Source organism: Somniosus microcephalus, chromosome 1 (assembly GCF_052327205.1).
Source record: "Somniosus microcephalus isolate GS21.2 chromosome 1, FLI_Smic_1.0, whole genome shotgun sequence".
In the NCBI taxonomy this organism is placed as follows: Eukaryota; Metazoa; Chordata; class Chondrichthyes; order Squaliformes; family Somniosidae; genus Somniosus; species Somniosus microcephalus.
In genome coordinates, this window is record NC_140987.1 from 340,020,454 (window position 1) to 340,037,991 (window position 17,538).

The following is a 17,538-nucleotide window of genomic DNA, read 5'->3' on the forward strand; positions in this document are numbered from 1 at the left end:
CGAACAGATGCACACTCTCCCAATCTTACTCCAGACATTCCCGACACCACTGTTGCCTAGTAGCACTTCCAGTACTACTTTTGCTTCAGCAGAAGGACAACACCAACCACTTATTTTGAAGACATTCTCATTCCTGCCTTGCTGAAATACTGGAGGGGACAGAATTATAAGCTTTCTCAATGGTGAGTAACCACACCACACAGTGCAGCACAGACCCATACAGAGCGGGAAAGTCTCAGGTTCCATCCCTGGTCTTGGCGGAGTCACCTTCACTGGGGCAGTAGTTGGGGCCACTACAATTTGTCTTAGCATCCCAACTCGAGCAAGGCAATGTCACCCAGGATTCCCATTGGGCAGTCAGGAGTAGGATCAGCCTTGGTTATGATAGATTCCACTCCCCCTCAAGGAAAACGACCTCTGACCCTCACTACCCAGACTACCACTTGGAGGAGGACAGGTTGCATAAACATAGCTTGTATTCACTTGAGAATAGAAGATTGAAGGGTGATCTGATCGAGGTGTTTAAAATGTTAAAAGGATTTGATAGGGTAGATACAGAAAAAACTATTTCCTCTGGTGGGACAATCCAGAACAAGGGGTACAATCTTAAAACTAGAGCTAGGCCATTTAGGAGGGAAATCAGGAAGCACTTCTTCACACAAAGGGTAGTAGAAATCTGGAACTCTCTTCCCCAAAAGGTTGTGGATGCTGGGTCAATTGGAGCTTTCAAGACTGAGTTTTTTGTTAGTTAAGGGCACCAAGGATATGGAACAAAGGCGGGTAAATGGAGTTGAGGTACTGATCAGCCGTGATCTAATTGAAAGGTGGAGCAGGCTCGAGGGGCTGAATGGATTACTCCTGATGCCAATATTCCCATGAATAGTCAAGGTACCAGCGAGCTTCCAGCACCCACAGAACTTTGTGCCAGTAAGTTATCACCTTAAAAGAACAGGGAAAAAAATCATCAGAATTGCAGTGCTGGGGATGCCCATTAGCTGCCTGTCAGTGCTCAGTCTTCAAGTGTGTAATGTATATACCTTTAAGGGGGAACTATGTTTTACAGCTCATGTATACTGCAGTACCGGCAGTGACCACACCTGTATATAGCCCCGAGTAGTAATCTGCACAGATCAGTTGCAGTGTGAGCCACGTTGAGTAAACACCTGTTGTGCCGTTCTCCAGTCTGTGTCTTATTATACACGGACGCAACATCGGCGACGAGGCAGGTTCGACCCTACCTGCAACTCTGCATCACCTCCCGGGGATTCATTCCTGGAGATCAGGGCCAGAGACTCGGGCGTCGACCACGGGCAACTGCCCAGTCATCCAGCAGAGACTCGAGAATTGCGGGGGAGGCTGTCGAGAGCCAGGCTTGGCTTTCCCGTCGAGGTGGTCCAGCAAAACGGGCTGGCAACAGGTAGTGCGCAGACCCTTCCCGGACAGCGGCGGGCTGGAGCCCGACCGAGCGGCACAGCAAAAGGGCCGAGCAGCGTCGACAGGGGAGAGAGAGGGCAGAGCGCACAGGGCACAGCCGGTGTTCAGGGGCTGAGCAGCGTCGGACAGAGGGAGAGAGAGACGTGCAGAAACCCGCGAGGCGCCGCCATTGCCACGAGGACCGCCGAGAGCGGCGTTGGCAGCAGCGCAGGAGAAGCGCGCGAAACCTACAGGGCGCCGCCATTGCCACGAGAACCACCGGGAGCGGCATTGGCAGCAGCGGGGGAGGAAGGAAAGCGCGGGAGACGCCATTTTAAACCACACCCAAAATGCCGAAGAGAGGCAGTATCACCGCATTTGACAATGAAGTCGAAGATTGGACTACGTATGTCGAACGAAGAGGTGTACTGCAAGGCAAATGAGGTGTCAGATGAGAAGAAAACGTCAGTATTGTTAAATTTAATGGGTGCAAAGACGTATGGTTTATTACAAAATCTAGTAACCCCAACGAAGCCAATGGAAAAGAGTTTTGAAGACATAGTAACGATACTAAAGGAACATTTAAACCCCACACCGCTGCTGATAGCAGAAAGATTCAAGTTTCACAAACGGAACCAGCATAAGGATGAAAGCAATGTTGATTATTTAACAGAACTGCGCAAACTGTCGAAACAATGCCAGTTTGGAACGGGACTGGCAGATACCTTAAGGGACAAGTTTGTGTGTGGGCTTCAAAGTGAAGGAACCCAGAATCGGCTTTTATCTGAAAAGGACCTTAGGCTGGAAAAGGCTTTCAGCATTACGGTATCATATGAAGCAGCAGCACGGGGCGCTGCAGAGATACAACAGAGACCGCAAGAATATGGCACAAACGAAAGGTCATATGGAACAGAGAAGTGCTATCGCTGCAGCAGAACAACACACGATCAGAATGATTGCTGGTTCAAAGACAAAGTGTGCAGACAGTGTGGAAAAGTAGGACACATAGCACAAGTCTGCAGGTCGGGAAAGAAAACCAGCAATAAGAAACCTACCAAAGGAAAGTACAAGAAGGTACAGAAGATGACGGAGAATAGTTCAGATGAACAAAAGAGTGATAACGACTCTGAAAGCAGGGAACTGAGTTGTCTGAAACTACATAATGTGATCACAACGGAGGATCACCGAACCATTTGGGTCACTCGCAAGTTAGGAGTCCAGGTAAAGATGGAATTGGACACAGGATCAGCCCTAACAGTCATAAACCGATGAGACTACGAGCGGCTATTCTCACACATACCCTTGAGAGACACAAAAATTATTTTGAAGACGTACACGGGGCAAAAAGTCTACCCCAAAGGAAAAATAAGGGTGACTGTTATATATAACGGTAAGGAAACACCAAAACTAGACCTGTATGTATTGCAAGATGGAGGACCGCCATTACTGGGACGTGAATGGATCCGGAAAATACAACTGGATTGGCATTCCATACAGGCACTGACTGTGGCTGACAAAAAGGATGACGACGTCACACCTGGGCGACTGTCAAAGATCCTAACTGACGCGAAAGAAGTGTTCCAGCAAGATCTCGTAACACTAAAAGGCATGGCAGCGACGATTAAAATTGAAGAAAACGCAAGCCCAAAATTAAAAAAAAAAAAAAAAAAAAAAAAAATTAAGGCCAGATGTTATGCGATCCGCCCAGCCGTCGAAGCAGAGCTGGAGAGTCTGGAATGTTCAGGTGTACTGTCCAAAGTAGACTGGAGTGAGTGGGCTACACCCATCGTCCCGGTGATGAAAAAGTCGTTGAGCAGCACGCCTGGGGAACCAAGGAAGGTTCGCATCTGTGGGGACTTCAAGGTAACAGTGAACCCGGTCCTTCACACCGTACAATATCCACTTCCGTGGATTGAAGATATTTTCGCCTGGCTATCTGGAGGGAAATGCTTCACTAAGATTGATCTGGCCCAGGCGTATCTGCAAATGGAGGTAGAAGAAGCATAAAAAAAACCTCACAATCAACACCCATAAAGGTCTCTACCAATACAACCGGCTGGTATTCGGGGTAGCATCAGCTCCGGCTATTTGGCAGAGGGCAATGGAACAAGTCCTGCAAGGGATCCCAGGGACCCAGTGTTATTTGGACGACATCCTGGTCACGGGCAAAAATGACAGTGATCACCTTGCCAACCTGGAGCAGGTGCTCACTAGATTGCAGGAATATGGGCTCCGAGCTAACCGCCCCAAATGCGAGTTTTTTTAGAAAACAGATCTCGTATTGTGGCCACATTATCGATAAAGAGGGGTTACATCAAATCAAATCAACTTTTATTGTCATTGTTAGTACACAAGTGCAGTACAACGAAATGTAGGCTTGCGGCTCCCGAGAGTGTACATTTGGATTAAGACATTTAAACATTCAACATATACTGCAAGCCAAATGTATTAACATAAATATGACCATAATAAAGTGCATTGGCAGATGTGCAAGCTTTAGAGTTTATTTGTGGAGTTCAGTAGGATGACAGCCCTGGGAAAGAAGCTGTTCCTAAATCTGGTCGTACGGGTGCGAATGCATCTGTAGCATCTCCCAGATGGTAGGAGGGCAAACAGACTGTGGCTGGGGTGGGTAGGGTCTTTAATGATGGACCGTGACCTCCGTAGACAGCGTTTCTGGTATATGTGCTCTATGGTCGGTAGCCGGGTGCCGGTAATGCGTTGGGCAGTTTTGACTACCCGCTGCAGGGCTTTCCGGTCATAGTAGCTACAGCTGCCATACCATACTGTGATACAGTTCATCAGGATGCTCTCTATATTGCAGCGGTAAAAGTTAGAGAGGATCAGGGGTGACAGATTACATCCCTTCAGCCTCCTTAAGAAATATAGGCGCTGCTGGGCCTTCTTCACCAGAGAGGTGGTGTTGAGGGACCAGGAGAGGTCTTCCGTGATGTGGACTCCGAGGAACTTAAAGCTGTCCACCCTTTCCACCAGAGCCCCATGGATGTGGATGGGGGTGTGACTTCCGCCTTTAGACTTCCTGAAGTCCACAATGATTTCTTTGGTTTTCTTGGTGTTAAGGGCCAGGTTGTTATCGGCGCACCACTTCACGAGATACTGGACCTCCTCCCTGTAGACTGACTCATCGTTGTTGGTGATCTGGCCTACTACCGTGGTGTCATCCGCAAACTTGATGATGGTGTTGGAACCATTAACAGCCACGCAGTCGTGGGTGAAGAGGGAGTAGAGGAGGGGGCTCAGCACACATCCTTGTGGGGCACCCGTGTTCAGGGTCAAGACGGCGGGGGGGGTGGTTACCTAATTTGACAGACTGGGGTCTGTCCCCAGAGAAGATTGAGTAAGTAGTCAAGGCTCCAGCACCGGAAAATGTGTCACAACTGAGGTCGTTCCTCGGGCTGGTAAACTACTACCATAAGTTCTTGCCAAATTTGTCTGCAATACTACACCCACTGAACACCCTACTGCAAACTGGGGTGCCATGGAAGTGGAGTAACGAATGTAGACGAGCTTTCCAGAAGAGCAAAACACTAATCACATCGAAAGAGGTATGGGCCCATTACAACCCGGCATTGCCAATTCGGTTGGCATGAGATGAGTCACCCTACAGCATTGGAGCGGTGCTGTCGCACAAATTCTCGGACGGCTCAGAGAGGCCAATAGCCTTTGCGTCACGATCACTAACCTCAGCCGAGCGTAACTACGCCCAGATTGACAGGGAGACCCTCAGCCTAGTGTGGGGAGTGAAAAAGTTCAATCACTATCTGCACGGGCAGAAATTCACCTTGCTGACTGACCACCAGCCTCTTGTCTCCATTTTTAATCCGAAGAAGGGTGTTCCGGTGATGACTGCGCAACGACTACAAAGGTGGTCACTTTTTCTAGGGGCGCACCACTATGAGATTGAATACAAGGGCACGAAACAGCATGGAAATGCTGATGGGCTATCACGCCTGCCACTGCCTACTGCGGAGGAAGCACCAGCAGTGGATCCTGTCGAAATATTCCATTCAACTATAGTTGAATACCTACCGGTAACTAACGCTTGTATCGAAAAGGAAACCTGAAATGACCCGACACTGTCTCGGGTATATGATTTGACGGTGAAGGGATGGCCAGCACATGGCGACTCACTGTTGCCAGCATTCTCGACAAGAAGAGAACAGCTGTCAGTGTGCCGGGGGACCTTGATGTGTGGATCCCGAGTGGTAATTCCACCCAAGTTAAGGGATAGAGTGCTCAATGAGCTTCATGAGGGTCATCTGGGAGGGGTAAAAATGAAAAGCCTAGCCAGGGCTTGTGTGGTGGCCGGGAATCGATAAACAAATCGAGGACCTGACCAAGAGCTGCTCAAGATGCCAGAAAGTCCAAAATGCACCACCACAGGCCCCTCTACACCCATGGGAGTGGCCCTCATCTCCATGGCAACGGGTGCATATTGATTTTGCTGGTCCATTCATGGACTCGATGTTTTTAATAGCCGTGGATGCGCACTCGAAATGGCCTGAGGTCATCAAAATGTCCTCCACCACCACGGAGAAAACTATTGCAGTCCTACGGACCATTTTTGCCAGGAATGGCTTGCCAGAACAGATTTGCTCCGACAACGGACCACAGTTTGTGTTCGAAGAGTTCCGGAGGTTCTTGAAAAAGAATGGGGTAAGGCATTACACATCCGCCCCGTATCATCCAGCCACAAATGGATTGGCTGAGAGGTTCGTACAAACCTTTAAGAAGGCAATAAAGGCTATGTACAATGACAACATTCCGCTGCAGCACAAAGTGGACAATTTCCTGTTCGCCTACCGGAATGCGACACATGCAGTCACCAACCAGGCCCCAGCCATGATGTTCTTTAACCGAAGGTTAAGATCTCACCTGGATTTGCTCAGACCAAACGTACGAAGAGATGTTGAGTGTAAGCAATTCCAGCAAATCCATTTGAAGCCAACAAGGAGCTTCAATGTAGGGCAACCAGTCTTGGCCTGCGACTACCGAACAGAAAAATGGCAGCCAGGAACGATATGCACACGGCAGGGCCCACTAATGTACACAGTGGACATTGGGGAGAGCATCGCGAGACGCCATGCTGACCAGATCCTAGAGTCACAGGAACAAGTCAACCCCATGCCTCGCCCATACATACCTGGTGATGAACCCGATGTACAGGTCGCATCTACCCCAGAAACAGTAGCATCGGAAGCTGATGAACCAACCGACAACAGGGGGCCAGAATCGCCTCCGCACCAAGAGCAAGACACTCGGGAAAGGCGCTATCCAGAAAGGATCAGGAAGCCTCCCCAAAGACTGAATATATAAATAGACTATTTTCAGCTAATGTTGCATGTTAAAAGTGTTAATTGTAATTAGTTTGATATTTAATTGTTAAATGAGTGTTATGGTACTGTTAATCTAAAAAGGGGAGGAATTGTAATGTATATACCTTTAAGGGGGGAACTATGTTTTACAGCTCATGTATACTGCAGTACCGGCAGTGACCACACCTGTATATAGCCCTGAGTAGTAATCTGTACAGATCAGTTGCAGTGTGAGCCACGTTGAGTAAACACCTGTTGTACCGTTCTCCGCAGTCCGTGTCTTATTATACACGGACGCAACAAAGTGGAGCAGTCTACCCTAGTCCCATTTTCTGCTTTAGTCTTTATAGACCAGAGTTAAGTTTTTAATCTGGCTCCATGACATGTAAATCTAAAACTTTCCCATCATAACTCTGTGACTTTACAAAGGACATCAAGCTACTCATCTAAAAATGGGTTGATAAAATCCTACTCCTGCTGAGTCTTGAACAATCTGTTCTATTAATAAATGTGACAAAAATTGTGTATTTCTGTCTGTAGCTTATGGGTTTTCCTTCAGTGTCATTTCTTAGCTGAAGTGTTCTTTTAAACTAGATACCACCCTCAAAATGGCTTCTGCAACTGCATCCTGGCAAAATGGCTCCTATCTTGTCTCATTTCCTCCGATGAACCTGTTATTGGGTCAGTCGGGAACACTCTACCCAGCACAGCAGTTGAACATCACATCTAATCCATGACAAGGTAGCCTTGTGTGTCTCACCTGCTCAATGGAAGGGCATAGGGGAAAGTCCCAGCGGGATGTGGCCATTTCAGCCAGGAAGTGGTCAATCATGTCAGGGCAGCACAGTTCAACGTTCAGCCCCTGTTCCCGACAGCTCTGGCTCTGCAAAGCCATTTGTCCAAATGACATCAATGGGAAACACGATACCAGCCCTTTAGCTGTCGTCATACAATGCATGACAACATGCCACAGGCAATTGTAGGAGATAACGGGTGCATGTGCAGTACATTTTTTGGACAGGATTCCATGATCCCAGTGAAATACTAAAATTACCCAAGGAAGACGCCACGAGTAATGGGACTGACAAAGGAGGAGTACAAAAATGGAGTATTTCTGCCCATAGCTTATGGATCTTCTCTCGGTATTGTGTGTCTGTGTGTAATGGACACTTTTAAGATAGATTCCACCCTCAAAACAGCTTCTGCAACTGCATACTGGAGGCGCCACCTCCACTGTTTGGGCATGAAGTATATAATAAAAAGCTAGTCAAGTTAATACAGTTGATCGCAAAGACACATGCACATCTGGGTAACCATCATCAAAAACATCCATTGCTAGACATGAAAAACATGCTTCACCAGACCTTTAATTGATAACATAATCTAATCAGGGTAAACCCAAAAAAGTACTCATCAAACACCACAAGCGGCCATCAGTATGCTTTTGCTGCCCATTGTTTGAGTTAAGAATTTCAGACTGACTGCTCATTGACAAGACTGATTTTAAGAGTTTTACGGGTACAAGAATCCATCAATTTTGATGTACCACTCAGTTAATTAGTTTTTAACCTCGCTGCAACATGTGTGCAGACAGCTCACAGCCTAAATAATTCCAAGACTGACTGCATTTGGTAGGGAGGGGGTGTGACTCTTCTTGTTAAGTGTTTGTACATTTCTCTTTTGAAATATCTGCAAAGAACGTCAAAGGAACACAACTGATGGGTTTATGAGTTTAGCAGGGGAATTCTCCCCGGTACCCTGGCCAATATTTATCCTTCAACTAACATCACTAAAAGACAGATTATCTGGTCATTATCATGTTGCTGCTTTTGGGACCTTGCCGTGTGCAAATTGGCTGCTGCGTTTCCTACATTACAACAGTGACTACATTTCAAATGTACTTCATTGGCTGTAAAGTGCTTTGGGACATCCCAAGGTCGCGAAAGGCGCTACATAAATGCAAGTCTTTCTTTTAGACAAACCTATGTAACTGACATGAATAATCTTTACTTGTCCTCCAAAGTTTCATGGGGTTGTACTGCTAAACTCATGTGCAATTTAGAGACAATAAACAAGTCTCATCTTTGTCCTGAGCGCACTTTCCCATCATTATTTTGTGCACAATGCCTCAATTTAATTCACGGGAGAGCATGGCCCTGCTGGCTTCTGTGTTGGACACAATTAGTAGTATCTGGAAAAGCCTGTATCTGAACAGTGGACTCTATCAAACCCAATTAATCTCCTGTAGAGTTTCCCCATATATCCCACAGAGAAAATCTAATGACCTTCCAGAATCACTGCCGACTGCACTCAAAAACTGTGTCAGATGTGGACTGCCTTTTCCACATTTGCTGCAGATTTCCAGCATTCAGTTTTTCTTGTTGTACAAATTATTCACCTAACTGGTTACTTCCAATTAAATCACACTTCTATGATCCCAACGTCCCAAACATCTCTCTGCACTTACCCTTATAGTTCTCAATACTATTTCTTGCTAGTGGTTCCTTTGGTAGCACCTCCCAAACCCGCATCCTCCACCATCTAGGACAAGGGCAGCAGGTGCATGGGGATTCCATTACCTTCAAATTCAGCTCCAAGTTACACACCATCCTGATCTAGACATATCGCCATTTCTTCACTGTCCCCAGCTCAAAATCCTGGAACTCCCTCCCTAACAACACTGTTGGAGTACCTTCACCACACGAACTGCAGCGGTTCAAGGCGGTGGCTCACCATCACCTTCTCGAGGACAATTAGGGATGGTCAATAAAGGCTGGCCTTGCCAGTGACGCCCACATAGCGAGAATTGATTTTTAAAAAATTATCCACCCATTTTTATAGATTGTTAATTGGCACCATTAGCTCAAAGCCCAATCTATAATCTAATATAGTGTGTGTACACACAACATTTTGTTAGCCTAGATCAGGGGTTCCCAAGCTGGTAGGCGTACATCTCGGGGGTACGCAGGAGAAATTGTCTAATGGCGAATTTTATTTATTAATTATTTATTGCATTTTTATAATAGGCTACTCAGACGAAGCTTTAAAACTCTGTGGGAATTTGTTATATAAAGTAGTTAATTTACTTCAAGTTGTACCAATGTACAATGCTTGGACATTAAAGGGGTTAAAATATTCAACCTGTATGCTGGTAAGGGTACGCGGGCAGCTGGTAGACCTGGAAGCGGGTACGCAATAAGTAAAGTTTGGGAACCTCTAGCCGAAATCACACCCCTTACCCTGCATTGAAAAATGTGGCTGTGAATCTCAGACTCAAATCCCACTTCTTCAAGCCTGCTCCAATTAATCAATGCCATGAAGACAAGCAAGCCAAAATTGCACCAATATTCCAAATGTTGCCTCACCAACGCTCTGTACAACACAAGCATAACTTGCTCAGAGGGAGAGAAACAGATGCAAACTGTTGCCACTGAAGCAACAGTCATTTATATTAAAAATATAGTAAGGGTCAAGGGGTTGAATGGCCCACTCCTGTTATGTTGGTGCCAGTAACAGATTAATACATTACCCCTTTGAATCTGACTCAAGACTGTGGCAGGTTGCAGCAACTGAGACTAAGACACACAGAAGGAAAGCAGGAGTTCACACCAAAATAAACAGAGCCTCAGTGCGAGCTTCTGGTAATCATACCGGAAGTTTCCAAAATACAACACGACGATAGATCAGTCTGATGCTAAAATCACAGATCAGCCAGCACATATCCAGCAAGTGCTCAAGAAGTTTATGTTAATGAAACTGAGTGGCTATAAAGGAATAAAATTGGCAGTAACACTGCTGGCCCAGAGCTGGATAACCCACCAATAAATAGCTTCATTATTCACCGGATTACCTACAGTGCTGAATATCAGGAATTCTGTTAGTGAAGCAATGAGTTTTATCATGTAACTGAAGGCTTGCATCGGAGGTTATCTAATGCTGAAACGATTCAGAAACAGACCTAAGGGAAACCTTATAGCACTTATACTGGCTGCATCACTCTTCAAACTAGATCTGTAGGATTTAATTACTCGGCACAGAACACTTTGAAAATGACTACAATTTGCAAGAAACCAATAGACAAAATATAGTGATGGTTTAAAAGGACTTAATGGGAAGGTTCCGTATGGCAATCAGGCTCGATTTTCTTTGGGAGATCTCTGTGTAAATCATATTCTAAGTGATTTACTTGTACTGCAAGAACACACACCACATATTCTATCCAGCGGACAGAACCCATGCAGTCTGAGTACAGATTTACCCAACGCCCCACATTACAAACTAAAGATATGTTGGGGGTGCTAGCAAATCCAAGGAAGTCACCTCACATGTAAATGGCTAATGCTGCGTAAACTAGTATACTGCTTCTGATAAGACTTAAGCCAAGTGTCAGAAGTAAACTATCCCATGATTCTGTCGTTACCCTTCAACTTATATAAAGTAACAGCAAGAGACTAAATTGTGCAGCAGGTTTCGACATTGTCCTTTCACTTCCAAAATAAGAAAAAGAACTTCCATTTATATAGTGCCTTTTCATGTCCTCAGGCTGTCTTCATAACCAATTCATTACTTAAGTGCAATGACTGATATGGAGGCAAACATTGTAGTCAACTTGCATTCAGCACAGTCCTGTTGATCAGTTAACCTGTTTTTGGTGTTAGTTAAGAGAAGAATGTTGGCCAAAACACCAGGAGAACTTATTCGAATAGTGCCGTGGCATCTTTAATGTCCACCTGAACTTGTCTCATCCAAATGACGGCACCTCCGACTGTGCAACACTGTTTCAGTACTGTACCGAGTGTTGGCCTAGATTACATGCTCTAGTCTTCGAGTGAGGTTTGAGCCCAGTACCTTCTGACTCAGAGGGTTCAAATGTGCCAAATAGTTTCCAATCATCCCAGTTTGACGGTGTGGCCTGCAAGGATCCTAAAGGGCGACATCACAAGTGCCCTCTATCACCAGCAACAAAAACAAATACATTTTCCATGGGAACTTTTCCCTTTCTCCATTACTGCTTTTTAATATATAGATAGGCTTTCATTTATTCGTACTGAACACCCATCAGTCTCCTTGGTATGTCAAATCATCGCAAGGCCATGGAGACTTCACTCGGTAATGTGCAGTAACTTTTAACTGTAGGCAAACCAAATCTTCCAAGCGTACTGCTCACTCCCTTCCCCAGATCATATCACACAAGCTCACATTTCAAATTACAGAAAGCCCCAAGGTGAAACGAGTTCTTTGTGGCCACAAAATGGCCCTATTAGTGCCTAGTTACAGGTAACCTCACAAGCCATCCTCCGAGGCTGGGGTCAAAATGCACTGTTCAGCCAGAGTATAGGGAGATTCACCCTTTGTCAAAGCGGCTCTACACTCGAGCTGGGATTGGTTGCAGCTAGGGCACATACAAATCATTTTAAAAAAAAAAAGAGAAGTGCTCATTCCATCATTGCTACCTATCACACGTACCAGCCAAAATGTTTCCACCCCCACCTCCAAAAAAGTACCCTTCAGCATTGAAATGGTCCTGCTGTACAAATATATTCCAGTATGTGATATACTAAGTACTGATTCTGTTGCTACACCACTGGCAAATCAGTCACAATTTTACTTCAAGTCGACATTGAATCCTAAAAGTAACACATTGAATCAAAGCTCGAGCAAATGAGATATCAACCCGAGTCGCACCCCATGTTAAGGAAATGCATGTTTTGAGCGTACAAGCAAAAATTACATTTGAATTTTCAGATCCATTTCACCCACCCACCAGCTGAGCTCTGCAATTTCTGGGGCTACACCCAGATCATTCTGGAGAGAAAAAAAAACATGACCATACTGCTGGAAGCAACAACCTTTTGAGAATGCTACTACCACAAGATAGTCACCTCCCGAGACAGAAGTTGCTCATTCAAGAAATGGATTTTAAGTGTGAATAGTTGTTTAAGATGCTGGAATTTTTCTTGTCAGATCTCAACTCTGGTAGAAATCCACACCACCTCATGCATCGTCTGACATACAATCCAGGAGCCCAAAGGGAAATCCAAACTATTTACACAAGGCTTCCTTTCACATATCCCAGAGTCAAATTTCAAGGCAGCTCCTTTAATTATACTTGCAGTTGTGTCACAAGGAATAAGCTGTGGTCTATCTTAAGACACATTGCATTCCCATTTAAGCTCTATTTGTAGATGGTGTGGACTTTTCATGAAACAGGATGGGGCTGGAGGGAGGAGAGAAACAGCTGCTTGGTAACAATGTTCAAACCTTTAGTTCAGCTGACATGGTGGAGAGAACATGTTTCAGTAAAAAATCATAGGACCCAACTATTTTTTCATTCCTCCACGACAAACTCCTTGTGTCTCGGGATTAATTTATCGCAGGATAAATGTCCTGGCCAACATTTATCCTTCAACCAACACCTAAAATAGATTAACTGGCCATTATTTCATTGCTGTTTATGGGACCTTGCTGTGCACAAAGTACAGTCACATTCCTTAAGTTACAACAGTGACTAAACTTCAAAATTGACTGTAAAGCACTTTGGGATGTCCTGAGATCGTGAAGGCACTATAAAAATGCAAGTTTTTCTTTTTCTTTATATGTGGAGTTATTAAAATAAATTTTCCATCTTCGTTTCAGGCCCCGGTATCTTCACTACTGGCTGGGAGATTATGCACCGCGTCCTGAGGTTGCGAAAGGCGCCATAAAAATACAAGTCTTTCTTTCTTTGACTCTGCTTCGCTCGCCCAGATACCCTGGCCGAAACTAGAAATTCAAAGTGTGGGTGAACTGTGGGAGTGAAGGGGTCTCCAGCCACTACACACAATCACAACGCATTACTGTGTCAATTCAAATAGTCAACAAGAGCAATGAAGGAGTTTTGCCTTGTTAAGAGATTTGTAGAGGGTTCTTTAATTCAGTCATCGGGAGTTAAAAAAAAATAGCTGCAGTCAGAATCTTGTCCCAAGCTTAACCTGATACAAATGCTCCAAAATTCGTCTGTGGTCTGCTAAGCCCGAGGGAGGAGCCTACCTATTTTTGAAGAACAGAGCCTCTATTTTGTTCAATTATTTGTAGCTATTTTCAAAATGTGGTCAACAGTTCCACAAATCCAGGAAGTCCTAATAACTAATTTTTGGGATATTTAGCATGCATTAAGTGTTGGCCATGGCCCAGTAATAGCACTCTCGCCTCCGAGTCAGCTGCTGTGGGTTCAAGTCCCACTTATGAGACTCGAGCACAAAATCTAGGCTGACACTGTCAGAGGTGCCGTCTTTAGGATGAGACATTAAACCGAGGTCCTGTCTGTCCCCTCGGGTGGACCGAAAAAATTAAATGGCACTATTCAGAAAGAGGTGAGTTCTCCCCTCCTGGCCAATATTTATCCCTCAAACAACATCACTAAAACAGATGGTCATTTCACATTGCTGGTTGTGGGATCTTGCTGTGTTCAAACTGGCTGCCACATTTCCTACATTACACAAGAACATAAGAAATAGAAGCAGGAGTAGGCCATTCGAGCCTGCTCCACCATTCCCTTTGTGTTCTCCTCACAGCTTACTTTCCCACCTAGCTTTGTATTGTCAGCAAGCTTGGATACATTACACTCGGTCCCTTCATCGAAGTCATTAATATAGACTGTAAATAGTTGAGGCCCAAGCAATGATCCTTGCGGCACCCGACTAGTTACAGCCTGCCAACCTGGAAAAGATCAGTTTATTCCTACTCTGTTTTCTGTCCATTAACCAATCCTCTATCCATGCTATTATATTACCCCCAACCCCATGAGCGTAATAACCTTTTATGTGGCACTTTATCGAATGCAAATATACTACATCCACCGGTTCCCCTTCATCTACCCAGCTAGTTACATCCTCAAAAAACCCTAATAAATTTGTCAAGCACTATTTCCCTTTCATAAAATCATGTTGACTCCCACCTAATCATGTTATGATTTTCTAAGTGCCCTGATACCACTTCCTTAACAATGAATTCCAGCATTTTCCCGATGACTGATGTCAGGCCAACTGGCCTGTAGTTCTGTTTCCTCTCTCCCTCCTTTCTTGAATAGCGGTGTTACATTTGCTACCTTCCAATCCGCTGGGACCGTTCTAGAACCTAGGGAATTCTGAAAGATCAAAACCAATGCATCCACTATTTCTGCAGCCACCTCTTTTAGAACCCTAGGATGTAGGCCGTCAGGTCCAGGGGATTTGTTGGCTTTTAGTCCCATTAATTTCTCTAGTACTTTTTCTCTACTTAATTTCATTACGTTAAGTTCCTCACCCTCATTAGACCCTTGGTTCCCCACTATTTAAATGCTTTTTGTGTCTTCTATTGTGAAGACAGATACAAAATATTTGTTTAACGTTTCTGCCATTTCCTTATTCCCCATAATAATTTCTCCTGTCTCAGCCTTTAAGGGAACAATATTTACTTTTGTTACTCTCTTCCTTTTTACATACTTGTAGAAGCTCTTACAATCTGTTTTTATATTTTTTGCTAGTTTCAGGCCAGTGTCGGGAGCAGTGAGAGCAGCGGTTCAGTGAGTATTTAAACTCACTTTCCCGGGCATTCTTTCACAGGCTAGTGTCGGGAGCAGTGAGAGCGGCGGTTCAGCGAGTATTTAAACTCACTTTCGCGGGGATTCAAAACGAGACGTGGGCAGGAGGGAACAGCTGATTGGGTGAGTACGGCCAGGTGAGTACTTATACTACTCTATAGTTTGACAGTTAAGGTTCATAGTTTATAAAGTATAGAAGGTCTTAATTTTGTGGTTATAGTTTTTATGGTCTCTGTTGTGTAGCGGGGAGTGCTAGGAAACAAGGGCCCTTGAGTATATCATTTAATAGTAAAATTGGTGGTATTGATTTAATTTAAATTAATTAAAGGGTAAGTCATGGCAGTAAAGCTCAGCCCCGTGACATGCTCCTCCTGCACCAAGTGGGAAATCAGGGACACTTCCTGTGTCCCTGACAACCATGTGTGTGGGAAGTGTATCCAGCTGCAGCTACTGGCAGACTGCATTGCGGCACTGGAGCTGCGAATGGATACATACTGGCGCATTCGCGATGCTGAGGACGTCGTGGATATCATGGTTAGTCAGTTGGTCACACCGCAGGTAAAGGCTGACCGCCAGGCAGAGTCGTAGGCGCAGGCAGGTAGTGCAGGGGTCCCCTGTGGCCATCCCCCTCTCAAACAGATATACCGCTTTGGATATTGTTGGGGAGGATGGCTTATCGGGGGAAGGCAGCAGCAACCAACTTCCTGGCACCATGGTTGGTTCTGCTGCACGGGACGGGAGGAAAAAGAGCGGGAGAGATATAGTGATAGGGGATTCCATTGTAAGGGGAATAGATAGGCATTTCTGCGGCTGCAAACGAGACTCCAGGATGGTATGTTGCCTTCCTGGTGCAAGGATCAAGGATGTCTCAGAGCGGCTGCAGGGCATTCTGGAGGGGGAGGGTGAACAGCCAGTTGTTGTGGTGCATATAGGTAAAAAAATGGGATGAGGTCCTAAAAGCTGAATATAGGGAGTTAGGAGGTAAATTAAAAAATAGGACCTCAAAGGTAGTAATCTCAGGATTGCTACCAGTGCCACGTGCTAGTCAGAGTAGAAATAGAAGGATATTTCAGATGAATACGTGGCTAGAAGAATGGTGCAAGGGGGAGGGCAAATTCCTGGGACATTGGAACCGGTTCTGGGGGAGGTGGGACCAGTACAAACTGGACGGATTGCACCTGGGCAGGACCAGGACCGATGTCCGAGGGGGAGTGTTTGCTAGTGCTGTTGGGGAGGGTTTAAACTAAAATGGCAGGGGGTTGGGAACCTGTGTAGGGAGATAGAGGAAAGGGAAGCAAGGATAGAAGCAAAAGACAGGAAGGAGAAAAGCAAAAGTGGAAGTCAGAGAAATCAAGGGTGTAAATCAAACATGGCCGCAGTAAACAATAATTCTAAAAGGTCTAAGAGCGTTACAAAAACAAGCCTGAAGGCTTTGTGTCTTAATGCGGGGAGCATTCGTAATAAGGTGGATGAATTAGCTGCGCAAATAGATGTAAACAGATATGATATAATTGGGGTTACGGAGACATGGCTCCAGGGTGACCAAGGCTGGGAATTCAACATCCAGGGATATCCAATATTCAGGAAGGACAGGCAAAAAGGAAAAGGCGGTGGGTTAGCATTGCTGGTTAAAGAGATTAACACAATAGTAAGGAAGGATATTAGCTCTGATGATGTGGAATCTGTATGGGTAGAGCTGAGAAATACCATGGGGCAGAAAATGTTAGTGGGAGTGGTATACAGTAAGGCGGAGGTTGGGGATGGCATTAAACAGCAAATTAGAGATGCATGCAATAGGGCATAGCAGTTATCATGGGTGACTTTAATCTACATATAGATTGGTCCAACCAAATTAGTAACAATACTGTGGAAGAGGAATTCCTAGCGTGTATACGGGATGGTTCCCTGGACCAATATGTCGAGGAACCAACTAGAGATCAGGCCATCTTAGACTGGGTATTATGTAATGAGAAAGGATTAATTAGCAATCTTGTTGTGCGAGGCGCGATCATAATATGATCGAATTCTTCCTTAAAATGGAGAGTGAAGTAGTTGATTCAGAGACTTGGGTACTGAATTTAAATAAAGGAAACTACGATGGTATGAGGCGCGAGTTGGCTAGGATGGATTGGGGAATGTTACTTAAAGGGTTGATGGTGGATAGGCAATGGCAAACATTTAAAGATCGCATGGATGAACTACAGAATTTGTTCATCCCTGTTTGGCATA

At 45.1% G+C, this 17,538-nt stretch overlaps 1 protein-coding gene across 2 annotated transcripts in view; it reads right to left on the reverse strand.

Annotated features, from left to right (window-relative positions):
- Nucleotides 1-17,538, reverse strand: part of LOC147124938 (plastin-3-like) — a 135,634-nt gene that overhangs the window by 107,821 nt on the left and 10,275 nt on the right. The window lies entirely within an intron of this gene.